We start from the raw sequence: 18271 nt of genomic DNA on the forward strand, positions 1-18271 counted from the left end.
ATGGTGGCAGAGGGCCCGAGTGATCCCAGGGATCATTTTTGCGACTACCCGGCTGCAGAATAAGTGACAACAAGCAGCAACAGTTAGCGATCGTTTATTTTTTCCTCTCGCCTGGACTTTTAACATGGAGGATTACATATCTAAAATAAAACAGTTTTCTAAAGTGGACTTTCAATCGAAGCAGGAGGTAATAATTAAAGGAAGATCTCCATCGAGACAGAGAGACTTTTAAAACTGAAGAAAGATAAGGAAGACTTCTATAAACAAGTTATCGATGCTTTTGTTCAGAAGGAGCGGCGCATGGACTTCATTTATAAGTAAAGGTAAGACCATAATAAAGTTTTTTTTATTAAATGTGCTTTTTTGTGAGCTACAGTTTGTATGTGTAAAGTTATAGTTAAGTTAAAGTACCAATGATTGTCACACACACTAGGTGTGGTGAAATTTGTCCTCTGCATTTGACCCATCCCCTTGATCACCCCCTGGGAGGTGAGGGGATTAGTGGGCAGCAGCGGTGCCGCGCCCGGGAATAATTTTTGGTGATTTAACCCCCAATTCCAACCCTTGATGCTGAGTGCCAAGCAGGGAAGAATGCTGGTATGAGCTTTTAAACATAACCCGTTAACTGCTGCCAATCAAATGGTGAATAAGAAAGTCTTTAGGGTTCATATGTTTGTAAATCTGACTGTGATGAAGTCAGTGCCTCACCAGCCATGAACCTCACCGCACGTCACTGATATAGATATATATATATATATATATATATATATATATATATATATATATATATATAGTAAAAAGCAGCATTAGTTCAATATTCAAGGCATACTTGCCAACCTCGTGGATTTTCCGGGAGACTCCCGAAATTCAGCGCCTCTCCCGAAAACCTCCCGGGACAAATTTTCTCTCGAAAATCTCCCAAAATTCAGGCGGAGCTGGAGGCCACGCCCCCTCCAGCTCCATGCGGACCTGAGTGACGTGTCGACAGCCTGTTTTCACGTCCGCTTTCTCACAATATAAATCACACCCAATCACTTTATAACTGTAGAATGATGAAGGGCGAGTTCTTGGTTTTTTATGTGGGTTTATTGTTAGGCAGTTTCATTAACGTCCTCCCAGCGCAGCAACAACACACAACAACAGCAGTCACGTTTTCGTCTACCGTAAAGCAGTTTGTCTGCCGTAAACAGCAATGTTGTGACACTCTTAAACAGGACAATACTGCCATCTACTGTACATACATATGTGACAATAACGTCTACGGCTTTTAGAGAGTGCAGTGCACAACTGCGCACACAACAAGGAGACGAAGCAGAATGCATCATCAGAGAGGGTGTTCAACATGGTTAGAAAAATAGTGACAGAGAATAGAACAAGGATGGACAATTCAACCCTTAACTCAACAATGAGTAGATGAGTGTTAGGTGTGTGTATATGTGTAAATAAATTAACACTGATATTCAAGTATTTCTCTTATATATATATATATATATAATAAAATAAATATATATATATATATATATATATATATACATACATATATATATATATATATATATATATATATATATATATATATATATATATATATATATATATATATATATATATATATATATATATATATATAATATATATATATAATATATATCAGTGACGTGCAGTCAGGGGAGGCAGGTGAGGCGGGGCCTCACCTGCCATCATGGAAAGAAAAAAAGAAAAAAAAAATTAAATTGTTATATGTATGCAGTGATTATACTATAAAGTTATTTTCCATTTAACTTCACCAGTTTTAGATTATTTTTATTCAAAATCTCTGAATTTTCACATTTGCCGTTCAAATACTGAGAAGAGACGGTGCGGTGGACAGCAGCCAGTTGAGGCACGTCACTCAGTTCCTCAACATGGACGGACTCGGCTAACTGCTGGCCTGCTGTGCAGTGAGACTGTATTGCTATATGAATTATATTATACATTTCCATAGTTTAGTTAGCTGAGGTATATAATGTACAGTGTATTTTGTCAACAACTGTATGTGTGTAACGTATTTCTTGTGCTGAGCGATCATAAAACGGCTGCAAAAGACGCACTGGCTGAGGCTCCAGTAGCCCCGCCTCCTGCACCCCCGCCGTAGAATTGTTATATCAACTAAAGCCCACACTTAAACTTTCCACGTGCAAGATTGAATCTATTTAAAAAAGTTATTTCATAAGAAGCCAAAAAGTGCAAAAACAATAATGTTCGTGTTGGAGGAGTTGTGAATGACTGCAGGGCCACAACATTAGGTACACCTGCAGACTGCAGGTGTATCTAATTCACAACTCCAACATGAACATTATTGTTTTTGCACTTTTTGGCTTCTTATTAAATAACTTTGTAACCTATTTTTATGGGCTTTCCTATTTGTGATGTTAAGTTCCTGTTATGCGCTGTTATACAGTATATGCCTTGAGCTCTCATTTTGAAGGCGCCAAGAGCGGAAGTGATGACATGTTGTAGTGGAGCGGAGGTTTTTGAAAGAAGGTAAATAAAGTGGTCCTCGTGTAAACTGGAGCCTCCGTGTTTGTTATTTTGTAGTTTTATACAGTATAGGCGACATTTATAAACCCTCGGTTACACTTTTTAAAATAGATTCAGTCTTGCACGTGGAAAGTTTAAGTGAGGGCTTTAGTTGATATAACACACCCGTCAGGGGGTTCATTAATCCAGCACAACAGCGGCGAATGGACTTTATTTATAAGTAAAGGTAAGACCATTATAACGTTTTTTTTTTTATTAAATGTGCTTTTTTGTGTGCTACAGTTTGTATGTGTAAAGTTAAAGTTAAGTTAAAGTACCAATGATTGTCACACACACACTAGGTTTAATGAAATTTGTCCTCTGCATTTGACCCATCCCCTTGATCACCCTCTGGGAGGTGAGGGGAGCAGTGGGCAGCAGCGGCGCCGCGCCCGGGAATAATTTTTGGTGATTTAACCCCCAATTCCAACCCTTGATGCTGAGTGCCAAGCAGGGAAGAATGCTGGTATGAGCTTTTAAACATAACCCGTTAACTGCTGCCAATCAAATGGTGAATAAGATACTCTTTAGGGTTCATATGTTTGTAAATCTGACTGTGATGAAGTCAGTGCCTCACCAGCCATCAACCTCACCGCATGTCACTGTATATATATATATATATATATATATATATATATATATATATATATATATATATATATATATATACAGGTAAAAGCCAGTAAATTAGAATATTTTGAAAAACTTGATTTATTTCAGTAATTACATTCAAAAGGTGTAACTTGTACATTATATTTATTCATTGCACACAGACTGATGCATTCAAATGTTTATTTCATTTAATTTTGATGATTTGAAGTGGCAACAAATGAAAATCCAAAATTCCGTGTGTCACAAAATTAGAATATTACTTAAGGCTAATACAAAAAAGGGATTTTTAGAAATGTTGGCCAACTGAAAAGTATGAAAATGAAAAATATGAGCATGTACAATACTCAATACTTGGTTGGAGCTCCTTTTGCCTCAATTACTGCGTTAATGCGGCGTGGCATGGAGTCGATGAGTTTCTGGCACTGCTCAGGTGTTATGAGAGCCCAGGTTGCTCTGATAGTGGCCTTCAACTCTTCTGCGTTTTTGGGTCTGGCATTCTGCATCTTCCTTTTCACAATACCCCACAGATTTTCTATGGGGCTAAGGTCAGGGGAGTTGGCGGGCCAATTTAGAACAGAAATACCATGGTCCGTAAACCAGGCACGGGTAGATTTTGCGCTGTGTGCAGGCGCCAAGTCCTGTTGGAACTTGAAATCTCCATCTCCATAGAGCAGGTCAGCAGCAGGAAGCATGAAGTGCTCTAAAACTTGCTGGTAGACGGCTGCGTTGACCCTGGATCTCAGGAAACAGAGTGGACCGACACCAGCAGATGACATGGCACCCCAAACCACAACTGATGGTGGAAACTTTACACTAGACTTCAGGCAACGTGGATCCTGTGCCTCTCCTGTCTTCCTCCAGACTCTGGGACCTCGATTTCCAAAGGAAATGCAAACCAAACCAACCCAAACCATCAGTGTGTATATATGTATATATATATATGTATATGTATATATATGTGTATATATGTACATATACACATATATATGTATACATGTATAAATATATATATATACACATATATATTTATACATGTATACATATATACGCATATATACGATGTGTATATATATGTATGTATATATATATATATTTATACATGTATACATATATACACATAAATATGTGTATATATACATATATACACATATATACATATATATATATACATATATACACATATATGTGTATATATGTATACATGTATATATATATATGTATATATATATATATATATATTTATACATATATATACACATATATATGTGTATATATGTATGTATATATACACATATATACACAATATATATATATATATATTTATACATGTATAAATATATACACATATGTGTGTATATATGTATGTGTATATGTATATATGGTTTTGTATATATATAGGTGTGTGTATATATATAAAATGTGATATATATATATATACATATGTATATATATATATATATATATATACACATACATATATACACATATATATGTGTATATATTTATACATGTATAAATATATATATATATATTGTGTATATATGTGTATATATACATACATATATACACATATATATGTGTATATATGTATAAATATATATATACATCTATACATGTATATATATTTATATATATATATGTATGTGTATGTATGTGTCTGTATATGTTTGTATATATAAATATGTGTGTGTGTGTGTGTATATATACAGTATGTATATACAGTTATATATGTATTTAAATGTATGTATATATGGGTTTGTATATATGTAGGTGTGTGTGTGTATATAAAATGTGTATATATATATAGATGTATGTGTATGTATGTATGTGTCTGTATATGTTTGTATATATAAATATGTGTGTGTGTATATATATACAGTATGTATATACAGTTATATATGTATTTAAATGTATGTTTGTATATATATGTATATACATATACACACACGCATATATTCATGCATACATAGGTGCATACACACGCACATTCACTGAACAAACCTACATACCTACTGTACATAGACATGAACATTATACATACATACACTCATGAAAACACTAAAGCCTTATTAAACATATATTAGCATTACCCAACCTCCACCCCACATCAAATCAAATCAACTTTATTTATAAAGCACATTTAAAATTGACCACAGGGGTAGCCAAAGTGCTGTACAATGGGCAGGTTAAAAGATAATACGAGAATCGAGCAAACACAACACAAACAGAGCACGATAAAAAATAAATAACTAAAATAAATAGAGCATGGCACGCTCTTAAAGCGTAACCTCTTTTACCATAACAATGTAAAGGTAATATAGTCTGCTCCTCTTCCTTTTCCCACTCTTTATCTGATTTCTTTTGTGTTTCAATTGTTCATTACTTTATGTACTGTTGGATTTAAAATGATTACAGAGTTGATAAAAGAGGTAATTATTGTTAATCATTATCAATATTGTTCTTTCTATTGGTGTTTTATTTGAACCATTGTAGTATCATACTATTAATTGTCATTTTTGTGTTATTACTATCCACTTCAATAACTGGATCCTCTTTACAAATTTTGGTATCATATTTGTATACCGTATATTGTATTTGCTGATGTAGTTCTCTATTATTGTTTTTGTTTGTTTGTTATTGTCTCTCTCTATCTCATCACCGTCTTGTCCCTGCAATTTCCCCTCTGTCTTCTTTTTTTGTCTTCGTTCTATCCCCTCCTGCTCCAGACCGGCTGCACCAAACACAAAATATATCCAAACAGTAAAGTCAAATAGAAATATGGCAACAAGAGAAGTATCCCACACTTCTCAAGCAAATCTGTACCGCAGATATGGGCATCTGAGTGGCTAGACAAGACATCCATCCATCCATCCATCCATTTTCTACCGCTTGTCCCTTTTGGGGTCGCTGGAGCCTATCTCAGCTGCATTCGGGCGGAAGGCGGGGTACACCCTGGACAAGTCGCCCACTCATCGCAGGGCCAACACAGATAGACAGACAACACTCACACTCACATTCACACACTAGGGCCAATTTACTTGTGCACACACTCTATACAAGACTCTGAAAAAAGCATTGCATTAAAAAAAAAACAGTCAGATTATTATATTGTATAAACTTGATCAGATAATTTCCACAATTTGCGATTATTGTTACCTCAGCATTTCCTGCTTTCAAAGACTGCAGATCTGTCTGCAGATATCAGCTGAGCGAATGTCAAGTTCAGTGGTTCTTAATAGGGATGTCCGATAATGGCTTTTTGCCGATATCCGATATTCCGATATTGTCCAATTCTTTAATTACAGATACCGATATCAACCGATATATACAGTCGTGGAATTAACACATTACTATGCCTAATTTGGACAACCAGGTATGGTGAAGATAAGGTACTTTTAAAAAAAATTCATAAAATAAAATAAGATAAATAAATTAAAACCATTTTCTTGAATAAAAAAGAAAGTAAAACAATATAAAAACAGGTACATAGAAACTAGTAATTAATGAAAATGAGTCAAATTAACTGTTAAATGTTAGTACTATTAGTGGACCAGCAGCAGGCACAATCTTGGGACTGTATCCCTTGCAGACTGTATTGATATATATTGATATATAATGTAGGAACCAGAATTCATTCACACTTTTGTGTGAATGAGTGTGAATGGGAGAGGGAGGTTTTTTGGGTTGGTGCACTAATTGTAAGTGCATCTTGTGTTTTTTTATGTTGATTTAATTAAAAAAACAAAAACAAAAAAAACGATACCGATAATAAAAAAAACGATACCGATAATTTCCGATATTACATTTTAACGCATTTATCGGCCGATAATATCGGCAGGCCGATATCGGACATCTCTAGTTCTTAACCTTGTTGGAGGTACTGAACCCCACCAGTTTCATATGCGCCTTCACTGAACCCTTCTTTAGTGAAAAATAAAATGTTTTTTTGTTTTTTTAATTCAAGACAAAGTTATGTTTTTTTTACTGGTGCACAAAACGAACCGTGCATCAACATCACCTTGTTCAAAAAACAACACAGACACAGTGCATGAACTCACAACAAATGACACACCTGCAAATCACATGGAAAATTAGAGGGAAAATTGTTTGGGGGTATCCATAATACGCCGATAGGGAGAAGTTTTTATTGACTTCAGCAGCGGAGGCTGACTCACCAAACCCCTAGGGTTCGATCGAACCCAGGGTAAGAACCACTGGTCAAGTTGTATTTTTAGGGTAGTGATGGGTCAAATGAGACCGGAGCATCAATGCATTATGAAACACAAGAAGTAATACCTTGATTTGCGGTCACATTAAGAAAAAAAACACGTGAGCGATACAGCTGCTGTGTTGTTTGATTGTGAACTGCCGAACTGCTTATCAGGAAGCGCTTCGTTCGGGTCGTACTAAAATAAGTCTTTAATAGACATTTGACATAGGTATTCGTCGTCATCATGGATGTAAATGGAGCAAAGAAAAGATAAACAAAACCAAAGTGTGGTATAATTTTGATCCACAACCCCAAGACGGACAAGCGGTAGGAAATGGATGGATAGATGGTATAATTTTGATATCATGGTCCAAGATAAGGTAAATGTTCCTATGCTATTATTTTGTCTATATTTGCTAACTTTTATTTTTATATGTAGTGACTTTTTTTCATCCAGCAGATAGAGCCATAATGAAACAGTAACACCGTATCAATACAGCTGGGACTTCACTGTGCCAAGCACTCACTGAGGCTCAATTGCACATCACTAATTAAAGGCATCACAACCAGTGTGGCAAGTGACAACTAACTGTAAACACAAAGACAATGTACTGACAGCATTTCCTTGTGGACCACCGTTTAAACAATTCCACAGGCATCTTCCTTTTTAGCCCCCTTTGTTCAAACAAGTGAGCAAAATAACCAAAAATGAGTAAAAATATCCAACAGGTGAGCAAAATAACCAAATATGAGTAAAAATATCCAACAGGTGAGCAAAATAACCAAACATGAGTAAAAATATCCAAAGTATATAATAATAGGACATATTAGGACAGTCAAAGATGACACAAAAGGGGTGAAAGTGTGTTTTGGGTCCAATTTAAACTACCGCTGACTGAGTTCAGAACCGCACCATGCGTCACCTTTGTGCTGGAAATGTGCCGCCATGAGGTGATGAGATCAGGGCAAATCATAAATGCCAGACGAGTCATAGTTGGACTTGGGCGGTGGTGGTGGAAGTAACAGATCGCTGGCGCGCAGAAAGAAAATGTTTGCTGGGCAAGGAGGTCGATGAGGTGTGAATACATCATTTTGGCCGCAAAGTGGCCAGAATGTGCGTCAGTGGGACAGCGAGCGTTCAGACCTGGGCAGCTTACTGAGAATGTAACAGGTTGCTGCAAAAGAGTCAGGCTAGATTTTCCTTCCTAAAAGTTTCTTCTGCTGGGAGCTTAACCGTGTGTTGAGTACAATATGAATGTTGTTAGTTGTTCATGTAATATAAAAGATGCTGTTAACTAGGCTTTGCTGTCTCGGTAAACCTCAGGATGAGCGATGCAGTCACCAAAATGCCGAAGAATGTAATATCTGTAATGCTTGTTATTACATCGCAACGTATAATGGCAACCCTTCGATAGAATCTAGTACAATTCATACATTTTAACACAGTGAAATCGTTTTACATTTTATTTTTGTTTTTTGAAGACTAAATTTGGTAGTGACGGATAAATGAGTACTTGGAACACTCATTAGCTGTACTGACACTACTGATACTGTGGGTTTCTGTTTCATAATGGCAGCCATCTGCTGGATTGAATAAGTTACTACATTTGACCTAGTGTTGGCGTGGACATTTTAGAAAGAGCTAAAATCGCCAGAGGACAGCAAAAAAATCTACACTACACTACCTATATTTACATCCCAAAAATAAAAGATACAAAGGTATCTATTCTCATTACACTTTTGTAGTTACAGACTTGGTGAAAATGTCAGCTACCATACCTCCAGTTTGACAGTAATGAAGACTTATTTTTCCATCACTCAGTGCAAATCGGACAAAATGCTATCTAATGTCAATGTGCTTTTATCTTTGACGACAAACAGGATTTTTCACATGCGCAATAGCACCTTCGTTGTCCTAAAAATGATTACTGTTGCATAATCATGTCTATTGTCCATTTCATTCAGTAAATGTAAGGCAAGATTAAAATAAATCAGAAGAAACACATTGATGGTTAAATGACACTTCTGAGTACTTGGAACACTCATTAGCTGTACTGACACTACTGATACTGTTTTCCTTTGTAGTTGTTAACACCATGTATTCGGCTTCACAAGTGGATAAAGCAACTGTGGATTGTTTCTTTGATTTCCACGAAATGATGGACCCACTCCTCAGCAAACTAAAACATTAACCAGTCACCATACTTGCCAACCTTGATACCTCCGAATTCGGGAGATGAGGGAGAGGGGGTGGGGGTGGTTGGTGGTAGTGGGGGTGTATATTGTAGCCCGGAAGAGTTAGGGCTGCAAATGATTCTGGGCATTTGTTCTGTTGTGTTTATGTTGTTACGGTGCGGATGTTCTCCCGAAATGTGTTTGTCATTCTTGTTTGGTGTGGGTTCACAGTGTGGCGCATATTTGTAACAGTGTTAAACTTGTTTATACGGCCACCCTCAGTGTGACCTGTATGGCTGTTGACCAAGTATGTCTTGCAGTCACTTACGTGTGTCTGTAGAAGCCGCATACAACATGTGACTGGGCCGGCACGCTGTCTATAACGAGAAAAAGCGGACGTGACGACAGGTTGTAGAGGACGCTAAAGGCAGTGCCATCACGGCACGCCCTCAATATTGTTGTCCGGGTGAAAATCGGGAGAAATTCGGGAGAATGGTTGCCCCGGGAGATTTTCGGGAGGTGCACCGAAATTCGGGAGTCTCCCAGGAAAAATCGGGAGGGTTGGCAAGTATGCCAGTCACACTTCTTCTGTCACTCTGGTCTGCTGCCCAGTCGGCGTCATTACATACCACAAGCTTCAGATCACCATTTTTCTTGTAACATAATTCCTGGTCTACAGTACCCTTTAAGTACTTCAACACATGTTTAGCTGCTACCCAATGTTGTTCTTTCAGTTGTGACAATTTACTAACAATGAAGCTTAAATCGAGTGGAGTACACATTATTACGTAAATGAACTACTTCCCCATACCACTTTAGATCAACGGGTTCACCCTTGTTGTCAAATTTCACTTTGATTTCAGATGGAGTTGCTCTTTTGTTTACATTTACAGTGAGTGAGTCATGTCAAATCGCTCCAAAATGTTTGCAATGTTCCTCTTCTGATTTATTTTAATCTTGCCTTCCTTCTGTGCGGAATCAAAGCCCAGGAAATGTCGAAGTTTCCTGAGATCTTTAATTGTCAACCTAGCTGCTGACATTTCCTTCACTCGCTACAATAAAAATGTCATCAACCCATATGACCAGTAAAACCTCCTTTCCATTTTGTTTACTGTAAACACTATAATCGGACGAATTTTGGAGGAACTCAATTTCAATAAGGAAACCGTGCAGCATTGTATTCCAATTTTGTCGTGACTGTTTGAAGCCATAAATTGACTTATTAAGTTTACTCACTAATTTTCCCTCTGCTTTTGCTTCTACCTCAAACCTTCCAGGCGGTTCCAAATACATTTGACAGTCTATAGGTGCATGTAGATAAGTGGTTTGGTTTGGTAGTTCTAAGTCATACACAACTGCAAGCTGCATGAGAACACATAGAGAAGTCATCAGCAGTAGATGATAAAGTCTCTTCATAATCACTACCAGCCACCTGACTAACATATCTGGTCTTATAAATGGTCTCAACAGGATTTTCTTTAATAGAGTAAACCCATCTGTCCTCCACTGCATGTTTACCCTCATGTAATGTTGTTAATGTAAAAGTACGGTTTTCCATCAGAGAATCCATTTGTCTCTTCATGGCCTCAGCCCATTGTTCTGCTTTTGCTGAGCTCATGGCTTCCTTCAATGTTTGAAGGACATCACATACAACTCTAGAACAATAATCAATATTTGTTTGTGCCTGATCCTCATCACACTTGACTTCACACTTATAGTCTGAATAGAAATAAGGGCTGTCTTCTCTCTGGACAACGTGTACACTGGTCTCTTTCACTTTTTAAGTTTGTATCATCAGGGTCACACATCTCTGTTTTCATGTCTTGTAAGATTACTTTTGTCATGATTGGTTTTGGACATGGAGTCTGGATCTCGCTTCTTATGTTCAAGGTGATTATACATACTTTCAAATTTTGCCTATCATATTATCTCTCATAATGATAGGCAAAATATCAAAAAAAGTGCAGTTCCCCTAAATTATGAAAGACATGATGACATATGTATTTTTCAATGCATTCTAAATATTAAATAAAAGTTAATAAAAGTGCGATGAGGTGGCGACTTGTCCAGGGTGTACCCCGCCTTCCGCCCGATTGTAGCTGAGATAGGCTCCAGCGCCCCCCGCGACCCCAAAGGGAATAAGGATGGATGGAGTTAATAAAAGTCTGCTTACAGCGGAGCCAATAGGAGGTCCTCTATTCCGCCCATAAAAATCCGATATATAACCATTCAAAAATCAATACCCCATTTACATTTTGTGACTTGAATATTAACCAAGTATTAGTGATATTGTTATTATAAGCGCTAACACAGACAAACTTTTTAAAGCGGCGATGTGATCACTTCCATGTGTACCTGTGTTTACATCATCGAGTGGTCTGCTGCTTCCTCGCTTCCCTGCTCCTTGGAAGTTTATTCTAGTTCATAAATCATTCCTCTCACCGGTAAAGTAGATGGCTGAGGATATACTCCGACAAGTTGGTACACCTTGACAGCCATTTAGGACATGGAACTGGCTAGAATGACACAGAAAGAAAAATTATTTCTTGTATTCCTACAGTATGTGAACATTTGCATTCCTGTTTCGCAGGTTTCCCTGCTCTTCAGGGGATCAAAAATCCCCTGATGGTAGCCATCCACAAGCTTATGGTTTATGGTCAAAGAAAAAGCACCAGAGTTAATCTTTTTGAAGCTGTCACAAGATGTGTTAATGCAGAGCTTGATAATGATTTGGACTCCATGTTTTCTTTGACTTCAGAAGCAAATCTTTCCACGAAAGTGCAAGTTTTACCACTATTGGGGCATTTTGAAGTAACGTCTTGTGCTACTTTGCTTAGCGTTCTTGCTTTCAGTCCACTCATATAGCACTTTTAGTCGAGGCCAAACCTGTCAGTGGGCACCGTTTATCAAAGAGACCTCATTACAGAATTAAAAGAATCTGGAGCACAGAGGCTGTTTGTATGAGATGAATCACACACGCCGAGTGATGTTTCACTTTGTTGCTGTGCCGAGGAATAACTCACACTTCTGCCTTTTTAACGTGAAAGGGAAAAAATTATTACATTTATTTTTTATTTGGTCATTTCTACAGTTCAGCAAATATTGTTCTTATGTTTACAGTGGAAAAAAGTAGAGTGATTTGGATATTAAAGGTGCAATGTTCATAAAATACTGCTCATAATGTACTATGTGAAATAAAATGAAAATAATGACAGTCACAATTACTGGTAGTAAGATACATATACAAAGTGTGCCCTGCGGCAATTATGGCCTGTGTCACATTCTAAATAGAAAAATAAAAACACAACAACAAGTTAGATTATATTGTTAGATTATTTATACTTGCTCCTACTACTCAAATAATGTGTATGTGTGTGTGTGTTTATGTGTATATACTGTGTATATATATATATATATATATACAGGTAAAAGCCAGTAAATTAGAATATTTTGAAAAACTTGATTTATTTCAGTAATTGCATTCAAAAGGTGTAACTTGTACATTATATTTATTCATTGCACACAGACTGATGCATTCAAATGTTTATTTCATTTAATTTTGATGATTTGAAGTGGCAACAAATGAAAATCCAAAATTCCGTGTGTCACAAAATTAGAATATTACTTAAGGCTAATACAAAAAAGGGATTTTTAGAAATGTTGGCCAACTGAAAAGTATGAAAATGAAAAATATGAGCATGTACAATACTCAATACTTGGTTGGAGCTCCTTTTGCCTCAATTACTGCGTTAATGCGGCGTGGCATGGAGTCGATGAGTTTCTGGCACTGCTCAGGTGTTATGAGAGCCCAGGTTGCTCTGATAGTGGCCTTCAACTCTTCTGCGTTTTTGGGTCTGGCATTCTGCATCTTCCTTTTCACAATACCCCACAGATTTTCTATGGGGCTAAGGTCAGGGGAGTTGGCGGGCCAATTTAGAACAGAAATACCATGGTCCGTAAACCAGGCACGGGTAGATTTTGCACTGTGTGCAGGCGCCAAGTCCTGTTGGAACTTGAAATCTCCATCTCCATAGAGCAGGTCAGCAGCAGGAAGCATGAAGTGCTCTAATACTTGCTGGTAGACGGCTGCGTTGACCCTGGATCTCAGGAAACAGAGTGGACCGACACCAGCTGGACTGCTGCTGAGTGGTCCAAAGTCATGTTTTCTGACGAAAGCAAATTTTGCATTTCCTTTGGAAATCGAGGTTCCAGAGTCTGGAGGAAGACAGGAGAGGCACAGGATCCACGTTGCCTGAAGTCTAGTGTAAAGTTTCCACCATCAGTGATGGTTTGGGGTGCCATGTCATCTGCTGGTGTCGGTCCACTCTGTTTCCTGAGATCCAGGGTCAACGCAGCCGTCTACCAGCAAGTTTTAGAGCACTTCATGCTTCCTGCTGCTGACCTGCTCTATGGAGATGGAGATTTCAAGTTCCAACAGGACTTGGCGCCTGCACACAGCGCAAAATCTACCCGTGCCTGGTTTACGGACCATGGTATTTCTGTTCTAAATTGGCCCGCCAACTCCCCTGACCTTAGCCCCATAGAAAATCTGTGGGGTATTGTGAAAAGGAAGATGCAGAATGCCAGACCCAAAAACGCAGAAGAGTTGAAGGCCACTATCAGAGCAACCTGGGCTCTCATAACACCTGAGCAGTGCCAGAAACTCATCGACTCCATGCCACGCCGCATTAACGCAGTAATTGAGGCAAAAGGAGCTCCAACCAAGTATTGAGTATTGTACATGCTCATATTTTTCATTTTCATACTTTTCAGTTGGCCAACATTTCTAAAAATCCCTTTTTTGTATTAGCCTTAAGTAATATTCTAATTTTGTGACACACGGAATTATGGATTTTCATTTGTTGCCACTTCAAATCATCAAAATTAAATGAAATACATATTTGAATGCATCAGTCTGTGTGCAATGAATAAATATAATGTACAAGTTACACCTTTTGAATGCAATTACTGAAATAAATCAAGTTTTTCAAAATATTCTAATTTACTGGCTTTTACCTGTGTGTATATATATATATATATATATATGTTTCTGTGGTTTATCCGTTATACAATGCTCAATACCAGGATACAGCGGAAAATACGTTAGGTCAGAAAAAAACACAGAGGCTATTTCATCCCTATAAGCCTGTTTCGCAGGTTTACCTGCTCTTTGGGGGATCAAAAATCCCCTCATGGTAGCCATCCACAAGCTTCTGGTTGAATTTTTGACCACTCCTCTTGACAAAATTGGTGTAGTTCAGCTAAATTTGTTGGTTTTCTAACATGGACTTGTTTCTTCATCATTGTCCACATGTTTTCAATGGCGTTTAAGTCATGACTTTGGGAAGACCATTCTAAAATCTTAATTCTAGCCTGCTTTAGCCATTCCTTTACCACTTTTGACGTGTGTTTGGGGTCATTGTCCTGTTGGAACACCCAACTGCGCCCAAGACCCAACCACCGGGCTGATGATTTTAGGTTGTCCTAAAGAATTTGGAGGTAATCCTCCTTTGTCATTGTCCCATTTACTCTCTGTAAAGCACCAGTTCCATTGGCAGCAAAACAGGCCCAGAGCATAATACTACCACCACCATGCTTGACGGTAGGTTTGGTGTTCTTGGGATTAAAGGCCTCACCTTTTCTCCTCCAAACTTATTGCTGGGTATTGTGGCCAACAGCTCAATTTTTGTATCATTTGACCACAGAACTTTCCTCCAGAAGCTCTTATCTTTGTCCATGTGATCAGCAGCAAACTTTAGACGAGCCTTAAGGTGTCGCTTCTGGAGCAAGGGCTTGCTTCTTGCATGATAGCCTCTCAGTCCATGGCGATGCAAAGCACACTTGACTGTGGACACACCTGTGTTCCAGCAGCTTCCAATTCATTGCAGACATACTTTTTAATGGTTCTCGGTTGACTCTTGATCATCCTGACCAATTTTATCTCAGCAGCAGGTGATAGCTTGCGTTTTCTTCCTGATCGTGGCAGTGACAAAACTGTGCCATGCACTTTATACTTACGAACAATTGTCTGCACAGTTGCTCTTGGGACCTTAAGCTGCTTTGAAATGGCTCCAAGTGACTTTCCTGACTTGTTTAAGTCAATGATTAGTTTTTTCAGATCTGTGCTGAGTTCCTTTGACTTTCCCATTGTCGGGTTTGTAATCGAGTCTAATGACTGCATCACATGGGCTCAGAGAAGTCAACAGGTGTCGTCAATTATAATCACTCACATGAAGTTAAGAGGCCATGCCATGAAGCTAATTTGATTTGATTCTAACTTTTCTACATCACCAAAATTGATAATGTATTTTGCTGTATGTATACTTTTGACCCAGCAGATCTGGTCACATTTTCAGTAGACCCATAATAAATTCATAAAAGAACCAAACTTCATGAATGTTTTTTGTGACAAACAAATATGTGCTCCAATCACTCTATCACAAAAAAATAAGAGTTGTAGAAATGATTGGAAACTCAAGACGGCCATGACATTATGTTCTTCACAAGTGTATGTACACTTTTTACCACGACTGTTTATATTAGGGCTGTCAATGTTAACACGTTAACGCATATATATATATATATATATATATATATATATATATATATATATATATATATATATATATATATATATATATATATATATGTATATGTATATGTATATATGTATATATATATATATATATATATATATATATATATATACATATATGCATATATATATGCGAGTGTATATAAATTAGGGCTGTCAACATTAACGCGTTAACGCATGTGATTAATAAAAACGAATTATCGCGTTATCAAAAATACGACACGGTCTGTGATCACGATGACAGGCAGCCAATTTCTCTTCGTAACAGAACTTTAGATAAAACTGAGCTAACTTTTTGGTATTGCAGCGACAAATGTTCTTATCATCGGCGCACATCAATTATGAAAAATACCATCCTAAAGCAAAATACGAACTCAATGATGGCGCCACTAGTATGAATGCTACGTCGACAACAAGCAGAGAAGAATGCTACCCTGGCAGATTACCTAAGTCAATGTCAAAAAAAGTACCACAATTAAGTTAAACATACGCCTTTACTAAACGGACAGCCACTGCACGTAAACCATTTAACATCTGTGAAGACTGTCATCAAGTCCTGCAAGAAGATGTCCTTCATGTCACCACAGCTGATCTGTCATATAATAAATACCTTGGCGAGGCAAAGTTACAGCAAGGATAAATCAACTGTATACTACACAAACAAAGGCATCCAGTTGCCATTACGGGCTCAATGTGAATGTATGTTGCCTCCTGGAGAACGTTGGAGATCTGTAAGTAATCACAACGACCTGGGGTTGCATTGTACTAAAACAATTGATCAGCATTGTCATCTGAAAAAGATAAACAATCGTGGTTATTTAAACAACTGGTTAAACTAAAGACGAGTAAATGCAGATTTAAATGGTGCACTATGTTTAAGTTGTTTATGAGTGTTTACTACATTATCAATTAGTAACTGTACCTTGATTGCAATATTATCGCAGATACTGTGCACTTAATTCTTACTATACTTACTCTCACCAAGTTTTGAGCAAATCAATGACTTGCAGTTCAGTACAATATTTACAAAATGTTTCTGTATGACATTCTGACTACAAAATTGCATTTCTATCCAAATATTGGGGTATTGTCTTCAGCAAATTTCATGCTAGCATGTAGCTTCCGGCTAAAGTCACCAATATCACTGGGAAAAAAGTCACTAGATTTGTCGCTCGTAGCTGTTTACAAGAAAGGTCGCCAATAGGATTGACAACACCGTCGGCGCCAACATCGAGTACGGGTTTGGCTTTAAGATGGTATTTTAAACTTGATTTGCGTCGATGATAAAAATGTTTGTTGCTGCAATACCAACAAGTTATCTTAGTTATATCCAAAGTTGTGTTTTGAAGCGAAATGGGCCGCCCTTCCTCGCAATCACAGGCTGTGTAACGAATGCACACGTCTTCTGGGTTAAGCCTTAACCCAGAAGTGATTAATTTTCATTCATATTTGATATTGCGATCATTTATTTTTATTAATCACATGCGTTAACACGTTAAGGTTGACAGCCCTAATATGTACATATGTGTGTATATATGTATATATACACACATCATTTGATTGCATATTTTGTATATACTGTACAGTATTGGATTGAATATAAAAATGAACTATCTCCAGTAGTCTTTGACATTTCTGTATGCTGCCCTCATAGAGTAGGTGGTTATCACTTCCAGCAGGGGGCAGTAGGTTATTTGTCACTACCATGAAAGCCTAAACACTAAAATGCAAATTTCATGAGCTCTACTCACACCGCCCAACCAGAAAACCCAATCGCCCTTTATTTTCTGTAATCCCTGAACAATTTCCCCAAATGATCAATGATAACTTGTGTCAAATGCCAGTGAGGCTGAGCACCTTGTGCAACACTATTTTCTAACTTAATTCATTATGAAACTATGCGCAAAATTTGTTTTCATGTTTTTTTTGCAGCGTTCTTTCCTGTAGTGATGCATGCTAACTATTCTAATAAAGCTCCAGATGTCCTTGCTGTTTTTAGAATTTGTTGACAGCCTGCATAATCCAGCTTGCCTAAAACTTTAGCATGTGTTAGTTCAGCAGCCCTTCAAATAAACAAAAGTAGTGCATTGAAGATGAAGCATGGTATGTTATTTGTACCT

This window comes from Nerophis lumbriciformis, linkage group LG34 (genome assembly GCF_033978685.3).
Source record: "Nerophis lumbriciformis linkage group LG34, RoL_Nlum_v2.1, whole genome shotgun sequence".
NCBI classification, from domain to species: Eukaryota; Metazoa; Chordata; class Actinopteri; order Syngnathiformes; family Syngnathidae; genus Nerophis; species Nerophis lumbriciformis.